Source organism: Oryctolagus cuniculus, chromosome 6 (assembly GCF_051225735.1).
Source record: "Oryctolagus cuniculus isolate XC-2025 breed Fujian yellow rabbit chromosome 6, ASM5122573v1, whole genome shotgun sequence".
NCBI lineage: Eukaryota > Metazoa > Chordata > Mammalia > Lagomorpha > Leporidae > Oryctolagus > Oryctolagus cuniculus.
This window is the reverse complement of record NC_142872.1, coordinates 73204374-73225823: the sequence shown is the minus strand read 5'-3', so window position 1 is coordinate 73225823 and position 21450 is coordinate 73204374. Positions and strand designations below refer to the sequence as shown.

At 46.0% G+C, this 21450-nt stretch overlaps 1 long non-coding RNA gene across 2 annotated transcripts in view; it reads right to left on the bottom strand.

Annotated features, from left to right (window-relative positions):
• Positions 1-381: 381 nt before the first annotated feature.
• LOC149126184 (uncharacterized) overlaps positions 382-21450 on the bottom strand; it is a 122330-nt gene continuing 101261 nt past the window's right edge. For both annotated transcript variants that reach the window (XR_016235630.1, XR_016235631.1), the window contains 2 exons: positions 4885-5920; positions 382-813 (listed from right to left, as the gene is read on the bottom strand). This is a non-coding gene — a long non-coding RNA (uncharacterized LOC149126184). The remainder of the gene's footprint in view (positions 814-4884; positions 5921-21450) is intronic.

The following is a 21450-nucleotide window of genomic DNA, read 5'->3' as shown; positions in this document are numbered from 1 at the left end:
CCATTAAACATTCACTCACTGACCCCCTACCCCCAGCCCCAGCAACCACCATCCTACTTTCTGTCTTTGTGAATCTGAGTATTCTAGGTCCCTCGGATAAGTGGAGCCGTGCAGTGTTTGTCCTTTGGTGATTGGCCGATTCTACCATAATGTCCTTGAAGTCTATCCACGTTGTAACCTATGTCAGGATTTCCTGCTTTTTCGAGACTGAAAAGTGTATCTACCACATGTTGTTCATTCATCTTTATGTGCACTTGGGTTGCTGCCACCTTTTGGCTGCCATGAATACTGCTGTTGTGAACATGGGTGTACAGCTATCTCTTCAAGATCCTGCTTTTATTTACTAGAGTAAACACCGAGAAATGCAACTGCCACATTATATGGTAATTCTATTTTTATTTTATTAAGGAGCTGCCCACTGTCATATTTTGCATTCCCATCAACAGTGTAGAAAAGGACCAATTTCTCCTCATCCTCCCCAACGCTTGTTATAAGGATTCATAGGGTTTTTTAAAAAACTTATTAGTTAACTTATTTATTTGAGTTAGACACAGAGAGACTCCCAGCTACTGTTTCACTCCCCCAAATGCCTGCAATAGCAGGAACTGGGCTGGGACAGAAGTCAGGATCACAATCCAGGTCTCCCACGTTGGGGGCGGGAACCTCATTACTTGAGCCATGAGCAGTGCCTCCTCGAGTCTGCAATGGCAGGACGCTGGAGTCAGGATCTGGAGCTGGGATTGAACTCAGGTTCTCTGATGTTTGACACAGGCGTCTTCACTGCTGGGCTAAACATCCACCCCTGGAATTACACTTTTAAAGAGAAGAGCCTTGAAACACACTTTTTAAAAACATTTATTTACTTGAAAGAGAGAGAGAAACTGAGAGACTGGGAGACAGAGATCTTCCATCTGCTGGTTCACTCCCCAAATAGTTACAATGGCCAGGGCTGAGCTAGGCCAAATCCAGGACCCTGGAAATCCATCTGGTCCCCCCCTCTTCTTTTTTTCCCAGGCACAATAACAGGCTGTTGGAACAGAAGTGGAGTAGCCAAGACTCGAACCAGTGTTCCTATGGGATGCCAGCATTGCAGGTGGTGACTTAACCCATGGTGCCAGCACACTGGCCCTTGAAAGGCCTCTTAAACATTCACTGCAGACAGTTTGATAGATTACATCCCCTAGTTCTTGGGACGTTACCATCAGTCCATCAATCTGCACAAGGTCCCTTTTGCTGTAATGTTTAAATTCTATTGCATCCCATAGGAATTCCAGTCTCCTTCAAGGGCAATGTCTTTTTTTTAAGATTTATTTCAAAGATAGAGTTACAGAGAGGCAGAGGCAGAGAGAGAGGTCTTCCATCCACTGGGTCACTCCCCAAATGGCCCCAATGGCCAAATAGCACCAACAATAGCCAGACCGTGCCAATCTGAAGCCAGGAGCCAGGAGTTCCTCCGGGTCTCCCATGCATGTGCAGGGGCCCAAGCACTTGGGCCATCTTCCACTGCTTTCCCAGGCCATAGCAGAGAGCTGGATCAGAAGTAGAGCAGCCGGGACTTGAACCATCACCCATATGGGATGCTAGCAGTGCAGGAGGCAACTTTACCCACTAAGCCACAGCGCCAGCCCCAGGCAATGTTGGTTTTGTTGTTTACAAAGTAAGTTTTATGATTTTATGTGTCTGTATCCTTGATTTATGCAAATGATGTGTAATTTATCTCATTAGATTTCCTATCTGTTTAACCCCAGTACAGACAATCCTTCTGAATGTGTGGGCTTAATCAACCTGGGATTAAAATACTAAAAACACATATTGTGTTCATTCTGCACATATAAAGACTCTCCCTTCTTGTGATTATTGTACTGAACAATACAGTACAATACCTGTCTCCCACCATTTGCATTGTGTTAGGTATTACACCAGTGATCTGGAGGTCATTTCAGGTATACAGGAGCATGTGTGGGGATTCTAGGCAAACACGGTGCCCTTCTGTGCAAGGGACTTGAGTGTCCCCAGTGGGTCCTGGAGCCAGCGCCCCCAAGTAATTGCGAGGGAAAATGACTGTACCATGTTTGAGACTCCCCCGCATCACTGTGCACAAGACAAGCCCATGGCCTCTGACCAACAAGCTTCCCATGGGCCACATGCACCGCTCTCCACCATGCAGGCCACAAGAGACAAGCACTCAGGACACCCCAGTTCCGTGTCTCCACACTCCACACAGCAATGAGCAACTTCGCCCCATCCCCATCCCCACAAGCATCCGCCTGAGGATTTCCACAGAGCCCCCCATCAGTTCCAGGACAACCCTGTGGGTGAGGTGGCTAAAGGGGCGGCCCCTCCCTGCGTGCTCCTCCCTGCACACCCGCCGGCAGTGAGCAGGAGCTTGGGGGAAACCCTGTGGGCAGACTGAACCTGCAGAGCAGCTTAGAGTAGGACTTCGGCTTCTGAAGAGTGGAGCCGTTGAAGGCTTTCAGTCAACTCTGAACGGGGCAAACCATCCTGTCTTTCACACTGGGAATAACACCCAGGCCAGACCTTGCTTCCGGCCACTCTGCTCAAGCTGGTAGCTGTGGCCTAACGGCCACAGGCCAAGGCTCGGAGGTGACATTCTCTGCCCCATGCCCCCATCCCATCCACTCATACCCCAAGGCTCATTCAACATTTTAAGAAAGCAAATGGCAAAAGCAATTTTCTCACAAGAAACAGCCAGAGGGGTGGGGATTAGGAGATGTTAGCCCCACTGTAGTGAGTGACACTTCAGCCTATGTTTTTTTTTTTTAATTTGTTGTTGTTGTAGTTGTTGTTTTTATTTAACAGGTAGAGTTATAAACAGTAAGAGAGAGAGACAGAGAGAAAGGTCTTCCTTCCTTCCGTTGGTTCATTCCCCAAATGGCCACAATGGCCGGCGCTGCGCCTATCCAAAGCCAGGAGCCAGGTGCTTCTTCCTGGTCTCCCATGTGGGTGCTGGGGCCCAAGGACTTGGGCCATCCTCCACTGCATTCCTGGGCCACAGCAGAGAGCTGGACTGGAAGAGGAGCGATCAGAACTAGAATCCAGCACCCATATGGGATGCCGGCGCCACAGGCGGAGGATTAACCAAGTGAGCCACGGTTTTTTAATCCTGGACTCCCCTAATTGAGTGCACACCTCCAGATGTCAGTGAAGACCTCCCCAGAGGCTGTAGGGGGTCCCAAAGTGGGTGGGGTCTCCTCAGGTACACACTACAAAGCAGGGGTTCCCTCTGTACTGTCACATCACTAAAGGGACTTGGCAGTGCAGAGGACACAGCCATGCAAGGGAGATATTTGCCTGGGCCACATGGTGTCAGGATGAGGAACAAAATAAACTATACCTAAACTATAAACAGTAAGTCTGGATCCAGGGCCACCACTGTGCCGTAGCAGATAAAGCTGTCACTTGCAACGCGGGCATCCAATATGGGTGCATTTCATGTCCCAACTGTTCCACTTCTGCTCAGAAGTGGAAGATAGCTCAAGTATTTGGCCCCTGCCACCCATATGGGATACCCAGATAGAAGTTTCTGGCTCCTGGCTTTGACATGGTACAGCACTAGCCATTGCAGCCATTTGGGCAGTGAACCAGCAATGGAAGATGTGTGTGTGTGTGTGTGTGTGTGTGTAAATCTGACTTTCAGAATAAATGAATAAATCTTCCAAAAAAAAAGCCTGAATCCTTGAGGCAAAAGTATAACTTTCACATGTGCTTGCCCAGGTTTGCTACGTTCCACCTACCACCAGCTAAAGCTACCCAGTGGCACCTGCTCTGCTCTCCTTCCACTCCTGGTGGGGAGGGGATGAGGATCCTACCCCAGTGGGTCCAGAAGGGGGACTCCTACCCCAGTGGGCAAGGAGAATGCAGCGTTGAGCCCGAGGGGCTTATTCTTGAGCCTTCAGCTCTCACACTGTTCGCTTTGCTAGGTTTGAGACATCCTTGCCATCTGCCACCCCTTCCTTCTGGCCTGTTACTTCCCTTTTGAATGGAATGTCTACCCTGGGTGTGTCCCCCTCCCCCATGGGTGTGTTTTGAAGTCACATAGCTTTGTCTCACAGCTGGAGGGGAATCTGTCTCAGGATCAATCATACCTCAAGTCTCACCCACATCTGACTTGCATGATTTTTAGATGAGACTGGATTTTACAATTGATGCTGGAATGAATTAAAACTTTTGAGGTTGGAATGGAATGAATGCATTTTGCATTTGAGAAGGACATGAATGTTGGGGAGTCAGGGGTGGGATGTTATGGAGTGAATGTGTGTGCGCTCTGAAATTCATATGTGAAAATCCCAACACCGAAGGTCATGCTGTTAGGAGATGGGGCCTTTGGGAGGTGATCAGAACGTGAGGGTGGAGACTTCATGATCAGTGCCCTTAGGACAGGGGCCCCAGAGAGCTCTCTCTTGCTGTCATGTGAGCTAAAAGGAAAAGTCAGACCTCTATAACCCAGGAAGAAGGCCCTCACCAGAACCCAATCATGGGGCACCCTGATGTTTGACCTTCAGCCTCCTGTAAGAATAGATTTCTACTGTTCATGAGCTACTCAATTCGTGTTTTTTTTTTGTTCCAGCAGCCCCAACAGACTGACACAACCCCGACACCCCTCATACAGATGAGAGTGGGAAGGAACTTAGTGTCAGTGGCTTCTGCCCATCACTCCAATGAAACATCCTCTTTGGGCCCCAGCAGCCCCCAGCTGCACTCAGGAGATGGTTATCCTGTCCGCACTACCCTCTGACATCCTTAACCTTTTGGCACTGTCTTCTTAAAACGTGCTCTTCTCTTGACTTTTGCATATAAATTTGCTCTCCTCTCCTTCCTCCCTGCCACTCTCACTCAGGGGCCCAGGATATGCATGCTCCTTACCTGTAGGTTCAGCCTTGGATCCTGTGGCACGGGCAGTTGGCCTAGTGGTTGACATACTATCATTCCATATGAGTGTGCCTGGGTTTGAGTCCTGTCTCTGGCTCCTGACTCTAGCTTCCTGCCAATCCAGATCCTGGGAAGCAGTAGTGATGACTTGGGTAGTTGGGTTCCTGCCAACTCATGTGGAAAACGTGAATTAAGTTCCTGGCTCATAGCTTCAGCCACTCTGCCCACGTCTTTGCAGACGTTAGGGAAGTGAACCAGCGAACACACTCTGTCTCTGTACACATTCTCTCCCTTCAGCTTCTCAAATAAGTTTCTTTTTTCACTTAAACAAATTTAGATCTCTTTGAGGATTGACTCTACACCCACTGTTTTCCCACACTCTATACACTGGGGCTTAGCAAACTTTTCTATTTAAGATCAGATTATTAATATAAAGTCAATATTGCCAACTGCTCAACTTGGCCATTACTGCACAAAGGCAGGCACAGATAGTATGTAAATGCTTTGGCATGGCCAGATTCTAAGAAAACTTGATTTATAGCAGCAGGCAGCAGGCTGAATTTGTCTTAGCAGCCAGCATTTGCCAGCCCAGGCTCTGGACTCTCTCCCAGGAGAACAGAGACATTCTCATGGTTTCAACTTCTACTCAGATTTACAGTTTCCATCCAGGTTCCTTTTCTGAGGTCTCACCTTGCCTCATTCAATCAATACAACATCCATGCACACAACATCATCAATATCACCAGGCTGACCTCACAGCCTCCTTGTCACCCTCCAGTAGTGGATAAAGGACAGAATGCTCTCAGGTCCCACTTCCCACCCTCTGGCACTTTCCTGAGCAAAGACAGTTATGATGCCAGGAGAAAAACACTAATCCCATACTCTCTGCTTTCCCCCCTTCCCTTTCCATTAACTCACGTTCACTCCACTGGCTCAACAATTAAGGCTTGTTGACCTCTTCATGTTCCTCTGAAGATGAAGTAGGTACTCGAATTAATACAGTCAGCCCTCCATGTCTGTGGTTTCACATCTGCAGATTCAACAACCACAGATTCACCCAACTGCAGATGGAAAATATTCAAAAAACACTGTATGTGTGTTAAACATGGACAGACCTTCTTTGCTTGTCATTATGTTCTAAACAACACAGCATGATGAGGATTTACACATCCCTGACATTGTATTAGTTGTTGTTTGTAACCTGGCGATGATTGGAAGCATAAGGAAAGACGCGCATAGATTATATGCAAATTCCACACCCACCGTGTTATATAGGGATGAGCACCTATGGATTTGGGGATGTTCTAAGTCCAGTTCCCCCATAACTACCTAGAGACGACTGCAATCTGAATAGAAGGCACTTATGGCTCCAAGTGTGAGTGAAATGATCACACAGAAACCAGGAGGTACCCCTGGGGAATGGTCTTTCATGGCATGTCCAGCACACATCATCACATGGCCTGCAAGGGTGTTCCAAGGCTTCGCCCTGTCTTGACAGTGGAGAGAACCAGGCTCACATCTGACAACGCTGCCTCATTTCTTCTGTCTGCAAAGTTCTTCTTTTTTTTTTTTTGACTCATCAACATTTCCAAAATATGTGCTCTGTCTCTATGTTTAAGGAAAAAGAGAGTTCTGTGCTCAGATGGGGTTGGAAAGTGGAGCATCCTCTGTACCCCTGGTAGATTGAGCAAGAAAGAAAGCTTACACTTCCTAAAGATGTGTGGCCTCACACACCAGTATCTAGAGACTGCAGAGACGGGTGCTCTGTGGAACACATTCAGAGAAACAGGAATCTTTGATCATCCAAATGTCTGCCATGTGTCAGGCCTTGTAGGGGTCATTGCAGGGTCCATCCCTGCTCTCTGCCCAGTGAGTGCCACGTGTCCATCACCCAGGGCTTGAGGAGAGAGGATTTGTGACCAGGGAGGTCAAGGCAGGTGTCACAGCTTCCCTTCCTGTAAAACACCTCCAGCTGCTAAATCACCCCCATTGCTCCCTTCTCTCAGCACTGATTTCAACTCTCCTGAGAGAAAATCAAGGTCATTATCTGAGCAAAGTCATTTTCCCAACACAGAAATGGCCAAAATGATACTAAGTGACTTTGGAAGTTTGAAAGAGGAGCTTACAAAAGTTAAATATCAGAACACACCTCAACCGCACCAGGGTTACTCCTCTGTGAACCTCATCCACCTACTCTGTTCATGAACAGGAATCCATTAGGTGACATCCTCCTGAGCCTCGAGCACTCACCTCGCCTGTCCTCCTCTGTTGCACCTGTCGGAACTGGAGTCACCACTTTGCTCCTTGCTAGCGGAAAAGCATCTCTGTCATCTTAATGTCACCCTTCTAGCCCAGCACAGCATTCAAAGAGGATGCAATCAGAAGCCTTTTGATTTTTATCTTACAGACTTCTAAAGCGACTTGAGCACCTACTGTGTGCTAAACATCATGCCAGACCTAAGTTCAGGAGCATGCAGTCTAAGGGGGAAGATGGGCAGAGATGCAACGGTTTTTGGTGCACCATGGTGAATGCTATATCAAGGTTGCTAGCGAAAATGATGACTTTTCAGAACACTGAGAGAAGTCTCACAGGAAAGTCCTGGTCATTGGTGCATCCCATGGAGTGAGTCGAGCTTCAGTGGACACATGTTGGGAAAGCCTACAGAGCTACAGACAGGAGGAGGTGTCTAGGGGGCAGCCTGGGATAGGCACACTGTCTTATGGGTAATGAGAGTCTCGGAAGATTTATAAGCAAAGCAACATGATTCAATCTACGTTTCCAGTGAAAACTCAATCTGGAGGAAGGGCTGTAAGAGACAGAGCCTCCTCTTTACTTGGAAAGGCACAGGAATGAAGCTGCAGTGTCCTCAACCTCCTTTCTTGGGCATCCTGCTAAGCGTGCCTGTAATATGCAGACACAGTCCACCGCGTGGTCAAGCCACATGTGATCCAAGAGAAGGCAAGGGCCCAAGGAGAAGCTGCTGCTAAAACCTGTGGGGGAGCCATCTCCTTGGAGCTTCTGCAGCCTGTGCCCACCAGGACAAGGCAGAGAGCCTTCCCAAACCTCCTGGCTTCATCCTGGAGAAGGGACCAGGACCAGCGACCAGTGGTGCCACAGCCTGGTAAGGGCTCAGCGGCGCCCGCAGCAGTGTGGGGGGGGGGGTGCCCGTGCCAGGCGGCGCTGTCCCTCCGGACAGGGGCCCTGCAGGATGCTGGACAATACAGGGAAGGAAAAGGAGGGAATCCTCGACCTTGGGCCGGAGCCTGGCGCAGACCACTGAACCCTGGGTGTCTGGACAGGTCTCAAGAAGGAAAAAAATTCTTGCAAGCTGACGAGGCAGCAAGTGAAAACAAAAGATCCTATCTGGTAGGAAATAGGACAAAACGGAGAGAAATGTGTTTTTGTTTTGGGGAGATAAAATAAGCAACAGAGCGCTGAACTCAGGTCAGGAGAGCACAGCGGCCTCCTGCAGGGTGACGGCACATGGAGGAGGAAGTTTGCTGGGGCAGGTACAGAAGAGAAGCTATTGTGAGAAACACCGCCATCCACACAGTATGGCTCCACTGCAGAGAAGGCAGGTCATCCATGTGAGGGCTCCTGGCAAATCCATCACAGTGGCACACGTCCAAGGCACAGCTGGCTCACGGGGGGCTCTCTGGTTCCTCTGTGCAGATCCTTCTGGAAGGTGCCCCCTGTCGACACACACTTGCCATCTGTTTACAGCAGGTTCCCTCCACAGTCATGCTTGCAGCTGGCTTTGTACGGTGTGGACCCAGCTCTGGAAATGAAAACCCCTCTTGTCAGGAGAACCTCAGGGAGGAGAGTGGCCGTACTCAGGGGAGAATCGTTCATCAACCCAGTGGTTGCAGGGCTGCTGTGTTTGGAAAGACTGAGCTTTGGGGCTGCAGGTTTTCTGCAGGCTTTGAAGTCACCGTACATACAAAAGCATGGTTGCTAGTAGTCATTCACTGAATGCTTCTTGCATGGACTTAGCCAAGTACCCAGAGGACTTGGACATAACTGTGACCAGGGTTTTGTGCCCTCTCCACCAACAGGCTTATGTCCAGCTAGTTTCAGAAGTAGAGTAGCCTCCTCACCAGATGTACTCTTTCCCATTTCTGCCCACATGACCCTCTGTACACGTCCCAAGGGCTCTTCCAATGGAGTCCCGAGCTTTCCTTGAGAACTCAACACGTCATTGCTTGCTTCCTGGGCAAATTTTGCTCTTGAAATGCAAAGTCATCTTCATTCCAGCAGAAGTGGCTACTGTGGATATGAAGCCAAGAAGAGAATGTGCAGTCTGACCTGGCTCACATCCACAGACAAGTGATTTAGAGGAACAAAGCAGTTAATCAAGCCAGTTCCTAGCAGACACAGGTATTAGGACAAGCCTCATTAGAGGGTGGCAGTGACAGGTCATCATCATGGTAAGAGAGCTGGAGGGCTGCTCAGCTCTGATCAGTCATGTGTGAGCCTAGGTGGTCCTTAAAAATAATACAAAGCAGGTAGATCTACTGAGATATAATTCACATAGTGTACTGCTCACCCATTTAAAGTACATAATTCACCAATTTTCAGTATAATCAGGGTGATGCAATTAATCTACCCACAAGCAACTTTGAGATAACTTCATCACCCACCAAAAAATTCTGTACGTATTAGCAGTCACTCCTATTTGCAACCAACAACCCCCGCCCTAGGCAATCACTAATCTATTTCCAGTCTCTATTGACTCCAAGCAAATATTGAACCTGTCTGAGCCTCAGTTTCCCCATGTAGAAAGAAAGGAGCCAGGCTGTGCAGATGTCAGGGAAGCCCTTGGAAGCCTCTTTCCCTTTAACACACAGACCTGTTGTTGTGCAATCAAGGATTTTTCATGAGACCTTGCAAAAACAGATCATGATGCTGGCCCTGGCCTGGGTTATGTTCTTCCAATAAGATTTTCTAGGGAGACCAAGGAGTGTTTCACGCCCCCATTTCCCTTGTGCTCACACACCCGGCTCTGCCATTATCCTGCCCCTTGGAGAGAGGAGCCCCTGGCCGTGCCTGGGCACATCAGCATAGATCACAGAGCACAGTAACAGGATAGCTGTCGACGACCCCATGACACAAAGCACTTTACAATGGTCACATCCATCGTAAAGAAAAGTGATGGGCTCTCTGAAAATGATGCAGCACCTGCTCCAGGACACTTGCTCATCATCTACCTCTAGCCTGATGGAAACAGCAAATTGAGAGAGTTTATTTTAATTTTACTTAACAATTTGGTAGCACTTAGCACATTCATAGTTTGTATAACCACCTCCTCTCCCCAGCTCCAAACCATTTCCAGCATGCCAAAGTAAAACCCTTTATCCATAAAGCATTTCCTCGCTATTTCCCCCTCACCCCACATCCCACGTCTGAAAACCAACCTTCTGGGTTCTCTTCTATGAAGTTTTCTGAGTGTTGTGCATAAATGGAAAGACACAATACACAGACTTTTGCATCTGGTTGGCTTCCCTTAGAATAATGTTGCCAAAGTTCATTCACAGTATAGTACGTATCAGTCTATCATTCCTTTGTCTTGTTACTGCCATACTAATAGGTATGAAATGGTGCCTCATTGCAATTTTCACTTGCATTTTTGTAACTACTAACCACATTGAGCATCTTTTCATATGATTGTTGACCATTTATACATTACACATATCCTTTGGAGAAACTCTTTTTGCTATTTATTTTTAAGATTTATTTTAAAGTCAGAGTTACAGACAGAGAAATATTCCATCTGTTGATTTACTCCTCATGGCCGCAATAGCCAGGGTTGGGCCAGGCCAAAGCCAGGAGCCAGGAGCTTCATCCAGGTCTCCAAAATGGGATGCAGAGGCCTAGACACTTGAGCCATCTTCTGTTGCTTTTTCCAAGCTATTAGAAGAGAGCTAGATCAGAAGTGGAGCAACCAAGACACAAACCAGCACACGTATGGGATGGCAGGTGTCATAGGCAGTAACTACCTAACACAGGCTCCATCATTTTGCTGTTTTTAAATTGGGTTTACCTTTTCATTATGGAGTTGTAAGAGTTACATGTTACTAAACTGTATGTTCTGAATACTGGAATCTCATCAGATATATAATTTCAAAATATTTTCTCACATTCTTCAGGTTGTCTTTTCACTTCCCTGATAACATCACTCAATGCACAAAATTTTTATTAAATTTTAATAAATTATCCCTTATTTTCTTATGATACTCATGATTTTGGTGTCATATCTAAGAATCCATTGTCAAATCCAAAATCATGAAGATTTATTTCTATGTAATATTCTAAGAATTTTACAGGCTTAGTTCTTATATTTAGGCAATTGATCCATTTTGAGTTAGTTTTTGCATGTGATGTGAGAAAGGTGTCCAACTTGTCTGTTACCTGTGGACAGCCAATTAACCCAGAACCACTTGTTGAAGAAATCATTCTTTCCCCTATTGATGGTCTTAGTGTCATCGCAAAAATTCAGTTGACTGCAGATGGCTTATTTCCGGATTCTCAGTTCCATTTCATTGACAATGTACCTGTCCTTATGCCAGTACCACATTACTTTGGATACTGCAGTTAATAGTAACTTTTCAAACCTGGAAGTGTGAGTTGAGTTCTCCAACTTTGTTCAACTATTCAGGGTTTATCACACATTCATATGGATTTGAGGATCACCTTTTCCATTTCTTCCAAAGTCATTAGAATTTTCTTAATTTTAAAATTTGTATTTATTTGAAATGCAGTCAGAGAGAGAGAAAGTAGAGATAGACAGACAAAGAGAGAATGTCTACACACTGGTTTACTCCCCAAATATCCAAAACAGGCAAGTTTGGGCCAGGCCAAAGCCAGGAGCCAGGAATTAAATCTAGGTTACTTCCATCAGCTAACTGTTTCAACCAAATTATCATGAAGTTGGAAGGCGAAGCAGAGCCAGGTCTAAAACCCAGCACTCCATCACCGATGCAGGTGCCCCTGTGCCAAACATCTGCCCCCAGGTCATTACAATCTTCTTGGCAATTGCTTTGGGTAGAATTGACATCTAACAATATTTTCTTCTAATCTACAAACATGGATATCTTTTTTCTGTTTAGATCTTCTTTAATTTCTTTCATCAATGTTTTATGATTTTCATGTAGAAGCCTTTTACCCACATAATCAAATTTATGGCTAGGTATCTAATTCATTTGGGTGTTAGTACAAATGAAATTTTCTTAATTTCCTTTTTACACTGTTTATTAGGGTATATAGAAACACAAAATACCTTGCATCTTTGTCTTGTGTATTCTTTGGTATTTTCTATAGATAGAATCGCATTATTTGGTTTAACTTCTTATTTTCAAATGTGAATACCTTGTTTTGATCTGATTGTTATGTCTAGAATTTCCAATACAATATTGAGTAGTAGCAATAAAAATGGGCCTCTTTGTTTTGTTCTCGATCATAAGAGTAAAGCTTTCAGTCTCCTACCACTGACTGTGATGTTAGCAATGGATGTTTCATAAATGTCTTTTATATCATTGATTTTTAGTTTAATGAATATCTTTATATGAAAGGTGATTAATTATGTCAAATACTTTAACTGTATCAATTGTGAAGCTATTGTGTGTTTTGCCCCCTTTTGTTCTAATTGTTTGGCATATTACATTGATTAGTTGCATTATGTTGCACCGCCCTTGCATGCCTGACATAAATCCCAGTTGGTCACAGTGGATAATCTTTTTATATACTGTTAGATTATGTTTGCTAGTATTTTATTAAGGACTTTTTCATCACTATTCAAAAGGGATATTGGGGCCGGCGCCGCAGCTTAATAGGCTAATCCTCCGCCTGCAGCACCGGCACCCTGGGTTCTAGTCCCGGTCGGAGCACCGGATTCTGTCCCGGTTGCCCCTCTTCCAGGCCAGCTCTCTGCTGTGGCCCAGGAGAGCAATGGAGGATGGCCCATGTGCTTGGGCCCTGCACCCCATGGGAGACCAGGATAAGCACCTGGCTCCTGGCTTCGGATCAGCGCAGTGCGCAGGCCGCAGCGCACCGGCCACGGCGGCCATTGGAGGGTGAACCAACGGCAAAGGAAGACCTTTCTCTCTGTCTCTCTCTCTCTGCCTGTAAAAAAAAAAAAAAAAAGGATATTGGTCCATAATTTTATTTTCTCATTATGTCTTTATTGCTACAGAGTATACACTGGGATCATAGAAATAAGTTAGGAAACATTCCCTCTTCTATGGAAGTGGGAGGGCAGAGAAACATTGGCATTAATTCTTCTTTGAATATTTGCTAGAATTCACCAATGAAATCACTTGATCCTGTACTTTTCACTATTGGAAGATTTTCACATCCAATTGAACTGATTTACTTATTATCTGCTTTTTCTTTAATCAGCTTTGATTTTGTGTGTGTTTCTAGGAATTTGTCCTATTCACTTAGGTTATCTTATTGGTTGTTACACAACTGTTCTTAATATTTTATCATAATCCTTTTTTATTTCTCAAATAGCATTACTAATGTTCTCCTTAATTTCTGATTTTAGTTGTTTTCATCTCCCTCTTTTTGCTTTGTAGGTCTAGCTAGTAGTTGACCAATTTTGTTGATATTTTCAGAGAACAAACTTTTGGTTTCTGTGAGTCTCTCTATTGCTTTCTGTAGTCTATTTCATTTCTTTTTGATCAAATTTTTATTATTTCCTTTTTTCTTCCAGCCTTGAGTTCATCTTTTCCTAGTATATTTAGGTATGGTCAGGTTATTGACATAAAATCTTTCTTCTTGTTTAATACATACCTGTATAAATTTCCCTCTGACCATGGCCTTCACTACATTCCACAAATTTCAGTATATTAAAGCTTCATTTCCAGTCACCTCAAAGGACATTTGCTCCTCCATATCCATGAGTTGCACATTTGCAGATCCAGTCAATCACTGATTGAAAATATTCAGAAAAAAATTCTGTATATTCAGAAACTATGCAGAATATTGTACATGTACTGAACATGTACAAACAGGGGTTTTAGGTTATTACCCCCTAAGTAATATAGTAAAACAGCTATTTACAGAGTATTTACATTATATTAGATATTATAGAAAAATATAGAGGGGAGGACCTGTGGTGCAGCAGTTAAGACTCTGCTTGGGCCTCTCGAGTCCCCTATCAGAGTGCCTAGGATCATGTCTCAGTGCCTCTTCTGATCCCAGCTTCCGGCTAACGTGCTCCCTGGGAGGCAGCAGGTGATGGTCCAAGTATTAGGGCACCTGCCACCCACAAAAGGGACCTGGATCGCCAGGCACCACGGCTCACTAGGCTAATCCTCTGCCTGCAGAGCTGGCACCCTGGGTTCTAGTCCCAGCTGGGGCGCCAGATTCTGTCCCGGTTGCTCCTCTTCCAGGCCAGCTCTCTGCTGTGGCCTGGGAGCGCAGTGGAGGATGGCCCAAGTGCTTGGGCCCTGCACCCACATGGGAGATCAGGAGAAGCACCTGGCTCCTGGCTTCGGATCAGCACAGAGCGCCAGCCGCAGTGGCCATTGGAGGGTGAACCAACGGTAAAGGAAGACCTTTCTCTCTGTCTCTCTCTCTCACTGTCCACTCTGCCTGTCCAAAAAAATAAATAAAATTTTTTTAAAAAAATAAAAATAAATAAATAAAGATAAATAAAAGTAAATAAAAAAGGGACCTGGATCAAATTCTGGACTACTGTATTCAGCCTAGTGCAGCCCCAGCTGTTGTTGGCATTTGGGGAGTGAACCAGCAAATGGAAGACCTCTCTGCCTGTCTCTCTCTCTCTCTCTCTCTCTCTCTGTGTGTGTGTGTGAGTGTGTGAGTGAGTGTGAGTCTCTGTGTAACTCTGTCTTTCAAATAAGTAAATCTTAAAAAAAAAAAAAGTGGGGCATTAAGGTCTCCAAGCACTACTATAGAACTATCTCTTTCTCTTTTTGTTACCATCAATGCATTTTGCATCTCTGTTGTTTGGCACAAATATGTTTATTATTGCAATTTCTTGAAGAGGTGACCCTTTCACCAAAATATAAAAGTAATTCAAAAAGTTCACAGAAATGGAATTAAAATATAAGGTTGTTTGGGCATATAAAAAAGTTCAAAATCCAAGCAAAATTTCATGCAAAGTGTATATTCTGAAAACACAGATTTCAAAATTCTTAAACCAAAATAAGCTTTTTGTGAGCTTTTTGAGGCATATTCATCTTTTCTTTGCTTTTGAATTATAGTCTATTTACCTGATACTATTACAGTCATCCCAACTTTTTTGTTTAAAGATTTACTTATTTGAAAATCAGAGTTACACAGAGAAGGAGAGACACAGAGAGAGAGAGAGAGAGAGGTCTTCCATCTGCTGGTGCATTCCCCAACTGGCTGCAATGGCCGGAGCTGAGCCAATCTGAAGGCAGGAGCCAGGAGCTTCTTCCAGGTCTCCCATGAGAGTGCAGGGGCCCCAGGACTTGGGCCACAGCAAAGAGCTGGATCAGAAGTAGATCAGCTGGGTCTGAAACCAACGACCATATGGGATGCCAGCACTGCAGGCAGTGGCTTTATCCGCTATACCACAGCACTGGCCACGTCATACTGACTCTTGTATTTGCCTATAGAGCTACCTTTATTGGAGATATTTATTTCTTCATATAGCTTCAAGTTATTGTCTATTGTCCTTTCATTTCACTTCCTTTAGTATCTCTTGTAGACTGATATACTGGTAACAAACTCCCTCAACTTTTGCTTATGTGGGAATATCTTCATTTGTCCCTTATCTTTTTGGTATTGACTTCTCAGTTGATAATCTTTTTTTCACATCTTAAAAGTGTCTTATCATTGCCTTTTACAGTGGTTTCTGCATGAATTCTGGTGGCTTATTGACTGGTGTTGCATAGTTTTGTATGGTTTCTAATAAATAGCTATTAATCTGATTAAAGATCCCTTGTACATAGCAAATCACTTTCTCCTTCTTTTTTCAAGAGTCTTTCCTTATCTTTAGCGTCTAATGATTATAAAACAGATTTGACATGAATCTCTTTGAACTTATCCTACTTGAAATGTGTTGAGCATCATGAAACTGTTGATTCATGTCTTTCATCCAGTTTGGGAAGTGTTCAGCCATGTTTATCTCAAGTAGTCTTTCTTATCTTTTCTTTCTCTCTCTCACTTCTCCTTCATTTAACACTCAAAACACACAAGCTGTGTGCTTGATAGCATTCCACAAATCTCTCATCTATCTTCAATCTTTTCTCTTTCTGCTCCATTGACTGTCTAATCATAATTGTCCTGTCTTCAAGATTGTTGATTCTTCTGTCTCTTCCACTGAATTGTTTGTTTTAGTTATTGTACTTTTCAGCTCTAGAATTTCTATGTAGTTTCTTATTGTAATTTCTACCTCTTTCTTGATAGTTCATTGTCTTGGTTCCCATTAGCTCTTTGTACATGGTTTACTTTAGCTCTTTGAGCATATTTAAGACAAATGACATAAGTCTTTGTCTAGTAACTTTAATGTGTTGGTTTTCTTGGGGATGGTTTCTGACAATTTATTGTACTACTTTAAATGAGCCCAACTTAATTATTTCTTTGTATGTGAGATTTTGGGTTGAAGACCAGACATTTGAATGTTCGAACAAGACAACTCTGAAAATCAGATTATTCCCCTTCCCTAAGTTTTGCTGTTTTTGATTGAAGGCTGCAGTCATCCACCTCCAGTGATTTCACTGAATTGTTTTTTCCAAACAGTGTATTTTTTGTCATGTGTGGCCAAGGGAAGCCCTGTGCCTTTAGTTTGTTTTCAACGAGTATTTTCCTAGAGATTTCCTTGAATACTAGGAAACTAAACAAACCAAAAACCCTTCTTCTAGTATTTGTAAATTGCTTTTTGGTTGGGGCACTCTTTCTACACTTAGCCAATCTATTTGCAACTCTGCCTTAGCCTTCATTTTATGTTTACTCTGAGCCTAGTAAATCAGCTGGAAGTGAAAGCTTCAGGCCATCACAGGTCCTTTGGGTGATTTGTCCTGCTGTGGGTACAGATGTTGTTTTCTAAGTTCTCTAGCATACATCAGTATTAGACTTCAGTGTTCTTGGTTCACACAGAAACTGTCCCCAGCTTTCCTTTCCAGGATGTATGTACTCAATTGTGCCTCAACTGCAATCCTTTACTCAGGAGACTGTGGGTTATTTGTTTGCCTTACAATGTTTTTGAGCAATGCCCACTGCTTTTCCACCCTGATTAATTTCTGAGTTTCCCAAAACAGGGACAAGCACCTTGTGTCTGTCCTTCAGCTGGCTCCAGACAAGTTAGAACAGATGAACACAATAATTTGCTGGAGTCAGGGACCAAGGTTTCACTCTGACAATGCAGGTTGCTTGCTCAAGACACCTGCAAACCTGGAGAGGGGGTGGGGTAAGATGACAGCAAATAAAAATGCCACAAATCTTTCTCACCATTTTTTTAGTGCTGCCTTTTCTTTGACTCAGCATTCTTTTGTTTGCCGTAAATCTTCAATTGTTTTCCAGAGTTCTGACAGCTTCTGCTAGGTTTTGACATTTCTGTGGAGAGACAGGAGCTGTCTATACCTACTGGTCTATCCAGATGAGAGGGGATTTTGGGGGAGAGTTTTGGGGCTAGTGTTAAGGGGGGGCATGCCATGGTACCTGCATCCCCAAAGACATATGTATGTCACACCACATGAGGGCACTTTGCAGGCCCCGTGGCACCAGGCAGGGCCTGTCACAGAAGCCTAGGAAATCAGATGGCTGTGCTGCTTCCTATGGGAAAAGCCTAACCACAGAGGGTTGCGTGAGCTGCCCAGATGTCCAAGCAAAGAGAGTGGGCTGGAACAGAAGATGCTCATCTACCTGTGAGTCAGGTATTGGCCCATGTGTCCTTGAGCAAGATCCCACAGTGCTGCTACCAGAACAGAGGTCGAGAGGCGAAGTGGATTACTGGATCATGCAAGCACCTCTCTCTAAAATGAGTGTTCACCAAAGAATGCATGGGAGCATCTACGTAGGGACAGCCAATGTCTGCACCCATGGAGAGGGTCCAATGCCAGGAGGTAACTGCCACTGGCAGGTGAGACCTTCCTGCCACCTCCACTCCTTTCCCAGACATGGAAAGCATGGAGAAGTCTTATCCCTCCCAGAACCAGGTCTCAAGGCTAATAGGTCATGACTGGGATGGGGTCATGGGTAGGAGCACTTTCAACTACTTGAGAGGTTCACATTTTTATTTAATTCAGGCTGGACTTTTAATATCTGATAGTGAACAGGAAAAGCTATGAGATCCTTCCCAAATCTCATCATAAAAATGGAGCTGTTTCCTGCTTGCCTGTCCTGAGTCAAATCCATATTGGTGACACACAAACCCAGGGTGCAAGCTGGGGACAAAGAAGGCAGGAACAAGAGGGAGGAAACCTGCAAACTATAAACCAGAAGCCTCAGGGCAAGAATTCAATGGCAATTTGTAGCACTGCCCACAGGTGCACTGAAAACCATAAGGCTGAAATGTGTGCTCAGGGCACCAGCTTCCATGCCGGGCTAGGAGAAGAGAGGGAGGGGCACGAGCCATGTCCACAGTGTCCTGGGCTCCTCTCCAGAGAGGGCCCCTCCTGACTCTGAGGTCCAGGACTCTGGGAGGCCTGCTGCTGGCAGCCTAGGGGAGGGTGCGACCCGGCTGGAGCCTGTGTGGGAAACCATGTGTTCCTCAGTGGTTTCTTTTAACTTGGTGCCAGGGAAGCTTCAGCAAGTTCAGCGTCCGAGCTATACTCTGAGTGGGTGAGAAGTCTCAAGCCCGGTATCCACCACAGAATTAAGAAAGGAGAAGAGAGGAAAGGCAGCCCGAAGCTCACTGGATACTGCTAATTCCACCAACCCGGTCTGGCCGTGGGGAGGTGAGAGGGGCGTCTGCAGAGCCCCGATCTCACATTCCCGGCGCTGTAGCCCAGGGGGCAGCAGGGATGCCCAGCCATGTTCGCTCATCTTCTTCCCACATGGGTCCTGTTTAAGCTCTTCCCTGCCGTGCACTTTGGTTCGTGTCTTCCCGGTAATGAAATTGAAATAATTTATTTTCTTGGCTGCTCCATGAAATGTACTATGAATTTATTCTCAAGGAGGGAAGGGAGAATGGGGAATCAATGTGGCATTGGCTTCTCGATTGTGGTTTTCATTTCCATAAACCTTAGATCACAAGAATGCATGAGATATTTACACAAATCTTTCCACAATTCCTGTGGCCTTTGGGGGCATAGCTTTTGCATGACTTCACACCATGGCTGGCGTGTGCTTTCTCAGCAGCTTTGCTTGCAACAGGGAGCGGCCCCCACCAGGGCCTGCAGAGCTGTGTGTGTCTCGGGGAGCGGGGGCAAGATGTGTGCGTGTGTCATTTCTCCTTCCTTCCTTGCTTTCTCTGTTGCAAATTCAGCTGTGAGAGGAGAGTCAGGACCTTCTACCTCATAGTGCAGTGCATTTTCTCACTGTAAGCGTTTACTTCTTCCGAGAGCATTTCTTTGGGGATAATAAAGTAGAAGGACACGAGGCAAGTCATGCAGCTTCATTCCTCTCTGCCACGAGGAAGACTCGAGGGCTGACCAGGCCCAGATGGGAGGAACATGGGAACGAGTTAGCGGTGAGGCAAGTGGGCCCCAGAGTCAAGCTTTTCCTGTGAGTCAGATCTCTGCGGTTGCAACAGGTTCACCAACAGCTGGGAGGACGGAACATCTGGAGGGGCCATGGGCTAGATCCTGGACAGCAAGCGCCACACAGACACAGCACACTCAGGAGGCCCCGAGCCACAGCACTCGCACAGAGACAGCCAGTGCACAGGGGCACCTGCACAGTGGACTTGGGGTGCTGGCCGAATGCACCCATGTGCAGAAGTAAATGTGCTTGTCACGGCCCCCAGCCATCTGATGTCCTGGTAAATTCAAATGAATCACTGGCGGTGCAGACACCACCCCAGCTTTTCTCACATTAGTCATCTTATTGCTTGTTTCCCTGACTTTGCATTATTACCTAGTAACGATACGGCCGCCGATATCACCTCGTTCAGTGGCAGTGATCCAAGGCACAGGTTTAGGAAAACGTGGTCCCTGGATAATGGGAAGCATGCAGCCATGTTTGCCACACTCTGCTGCCTCCTCCCGCCCCTGAGCACCAGTGCACCTTGGGAGAAAGAGCATAAGGTGAGCCGAGCAGATCTGTGCTTAAACCCCATCTTCACCACAGCCCAGGTGTGGGGGTTTGGGCCTGGCTCCCCAGCCTCTCCTGGGCCTGCCTCAGATGCCTTATCTAGAAAGTGGGGAGCCCCTTCGTGCCATGCAGAGCTCTGAGAGGATGAAGCGGCGGTGTGGGGTAACCCCTAGGGCACACAAGATGGATCACTGAGCAGAGCCTGGCCTCCGCAGCTGGTTGGTTCTTTGCTGTTTTTTCTTTTAAGATTTTATTTATTTATTTAATTGAAAGGCAGTGTGACAGAGACAGAGAAAGATTTTTCCATCTGCTAGTTCACTCCCCAGATGGCCACAAAGCCTGGGGCTGGGCCAAGCTGAAGCCAGGAGCCAGGAACTCTCCCTGAGTCTCTCACTTGGGTGGCAGGGGCCCAAGAACTTGAGCTGTCTTCCACTGCCTTCCCAGGTGAATTAGCAGGGAACTGGACTGGAAGAGGAGCAGCCAGAACTCAAAGCAGCGCTCCAGTATGGGATGCTGGTGTTGCAAGCAGCAGCTTAACCCGCTGTGCCACTATGCCAGCCCCAAGCAGGTTTGTGCTTCATTAACACCTGCAGGGGCAGCAGGCCAACCACCCCCGAGAGCAGCAGGGCTCCCCGCACCCACGTGAAACAGAGGAGGCTTTGTTCCCAGGAGGGAAAACACATGGGACCCACTGGCAGCCTGTGGGGGTTCCACTGGCAGCAGGAGTCTGACCTGGGTGCCCTGACCAAGGGTGCCCGTGAGAGGAGAGGACTCATCAGCTTCCCAGCCAGCGCACGTGTGTGCAGCCAGCTCACCACACCTGTGTGCAACTCCATGCTCTGTCCTTTTCCAATGTCCCGGATGAGGTTTCCTGGGAAATCTAGCTTATTTTCTTGGTTTAACAAGGAGCTCTCTCTTCATACAAATTAAGCAGTCTAAAGGAAAAGTTTTAACACCATTTGGGTCTGTGAGGGCTCCGTTCCTTCTTGGAAAACGCAACCTCAGGTCAGGGTCAAGTGCTGTGAGCTCTGCAGAGGCCAGAAGTTCCCGGAGTTGAGACTGGCATCCATGACACCCTTGCCAAAGGAGGGCCCAGCGTCTCCCACTGACCATATACCACATATCGATCACTTTGAATGAGGGATGAGATGCTTGACATTTTCTTTCCATACCATGTAGTACTTTTGAGATACAGGCTAGCAGATTTTAAACATCAAAGCCTTCATTTAAAATTCTGCTAGCACTTTTTTGTTATTATTTAAGCTGGGGATGGAGAGGATGAAGAAGCCCCACTCCCTGGTACTCAACATGTCATCAAGAGTGCACTGTCGGGGCCAGCACTGTGGCGTAGGGGTCAAGCTTCTGTGTGTGGTGCT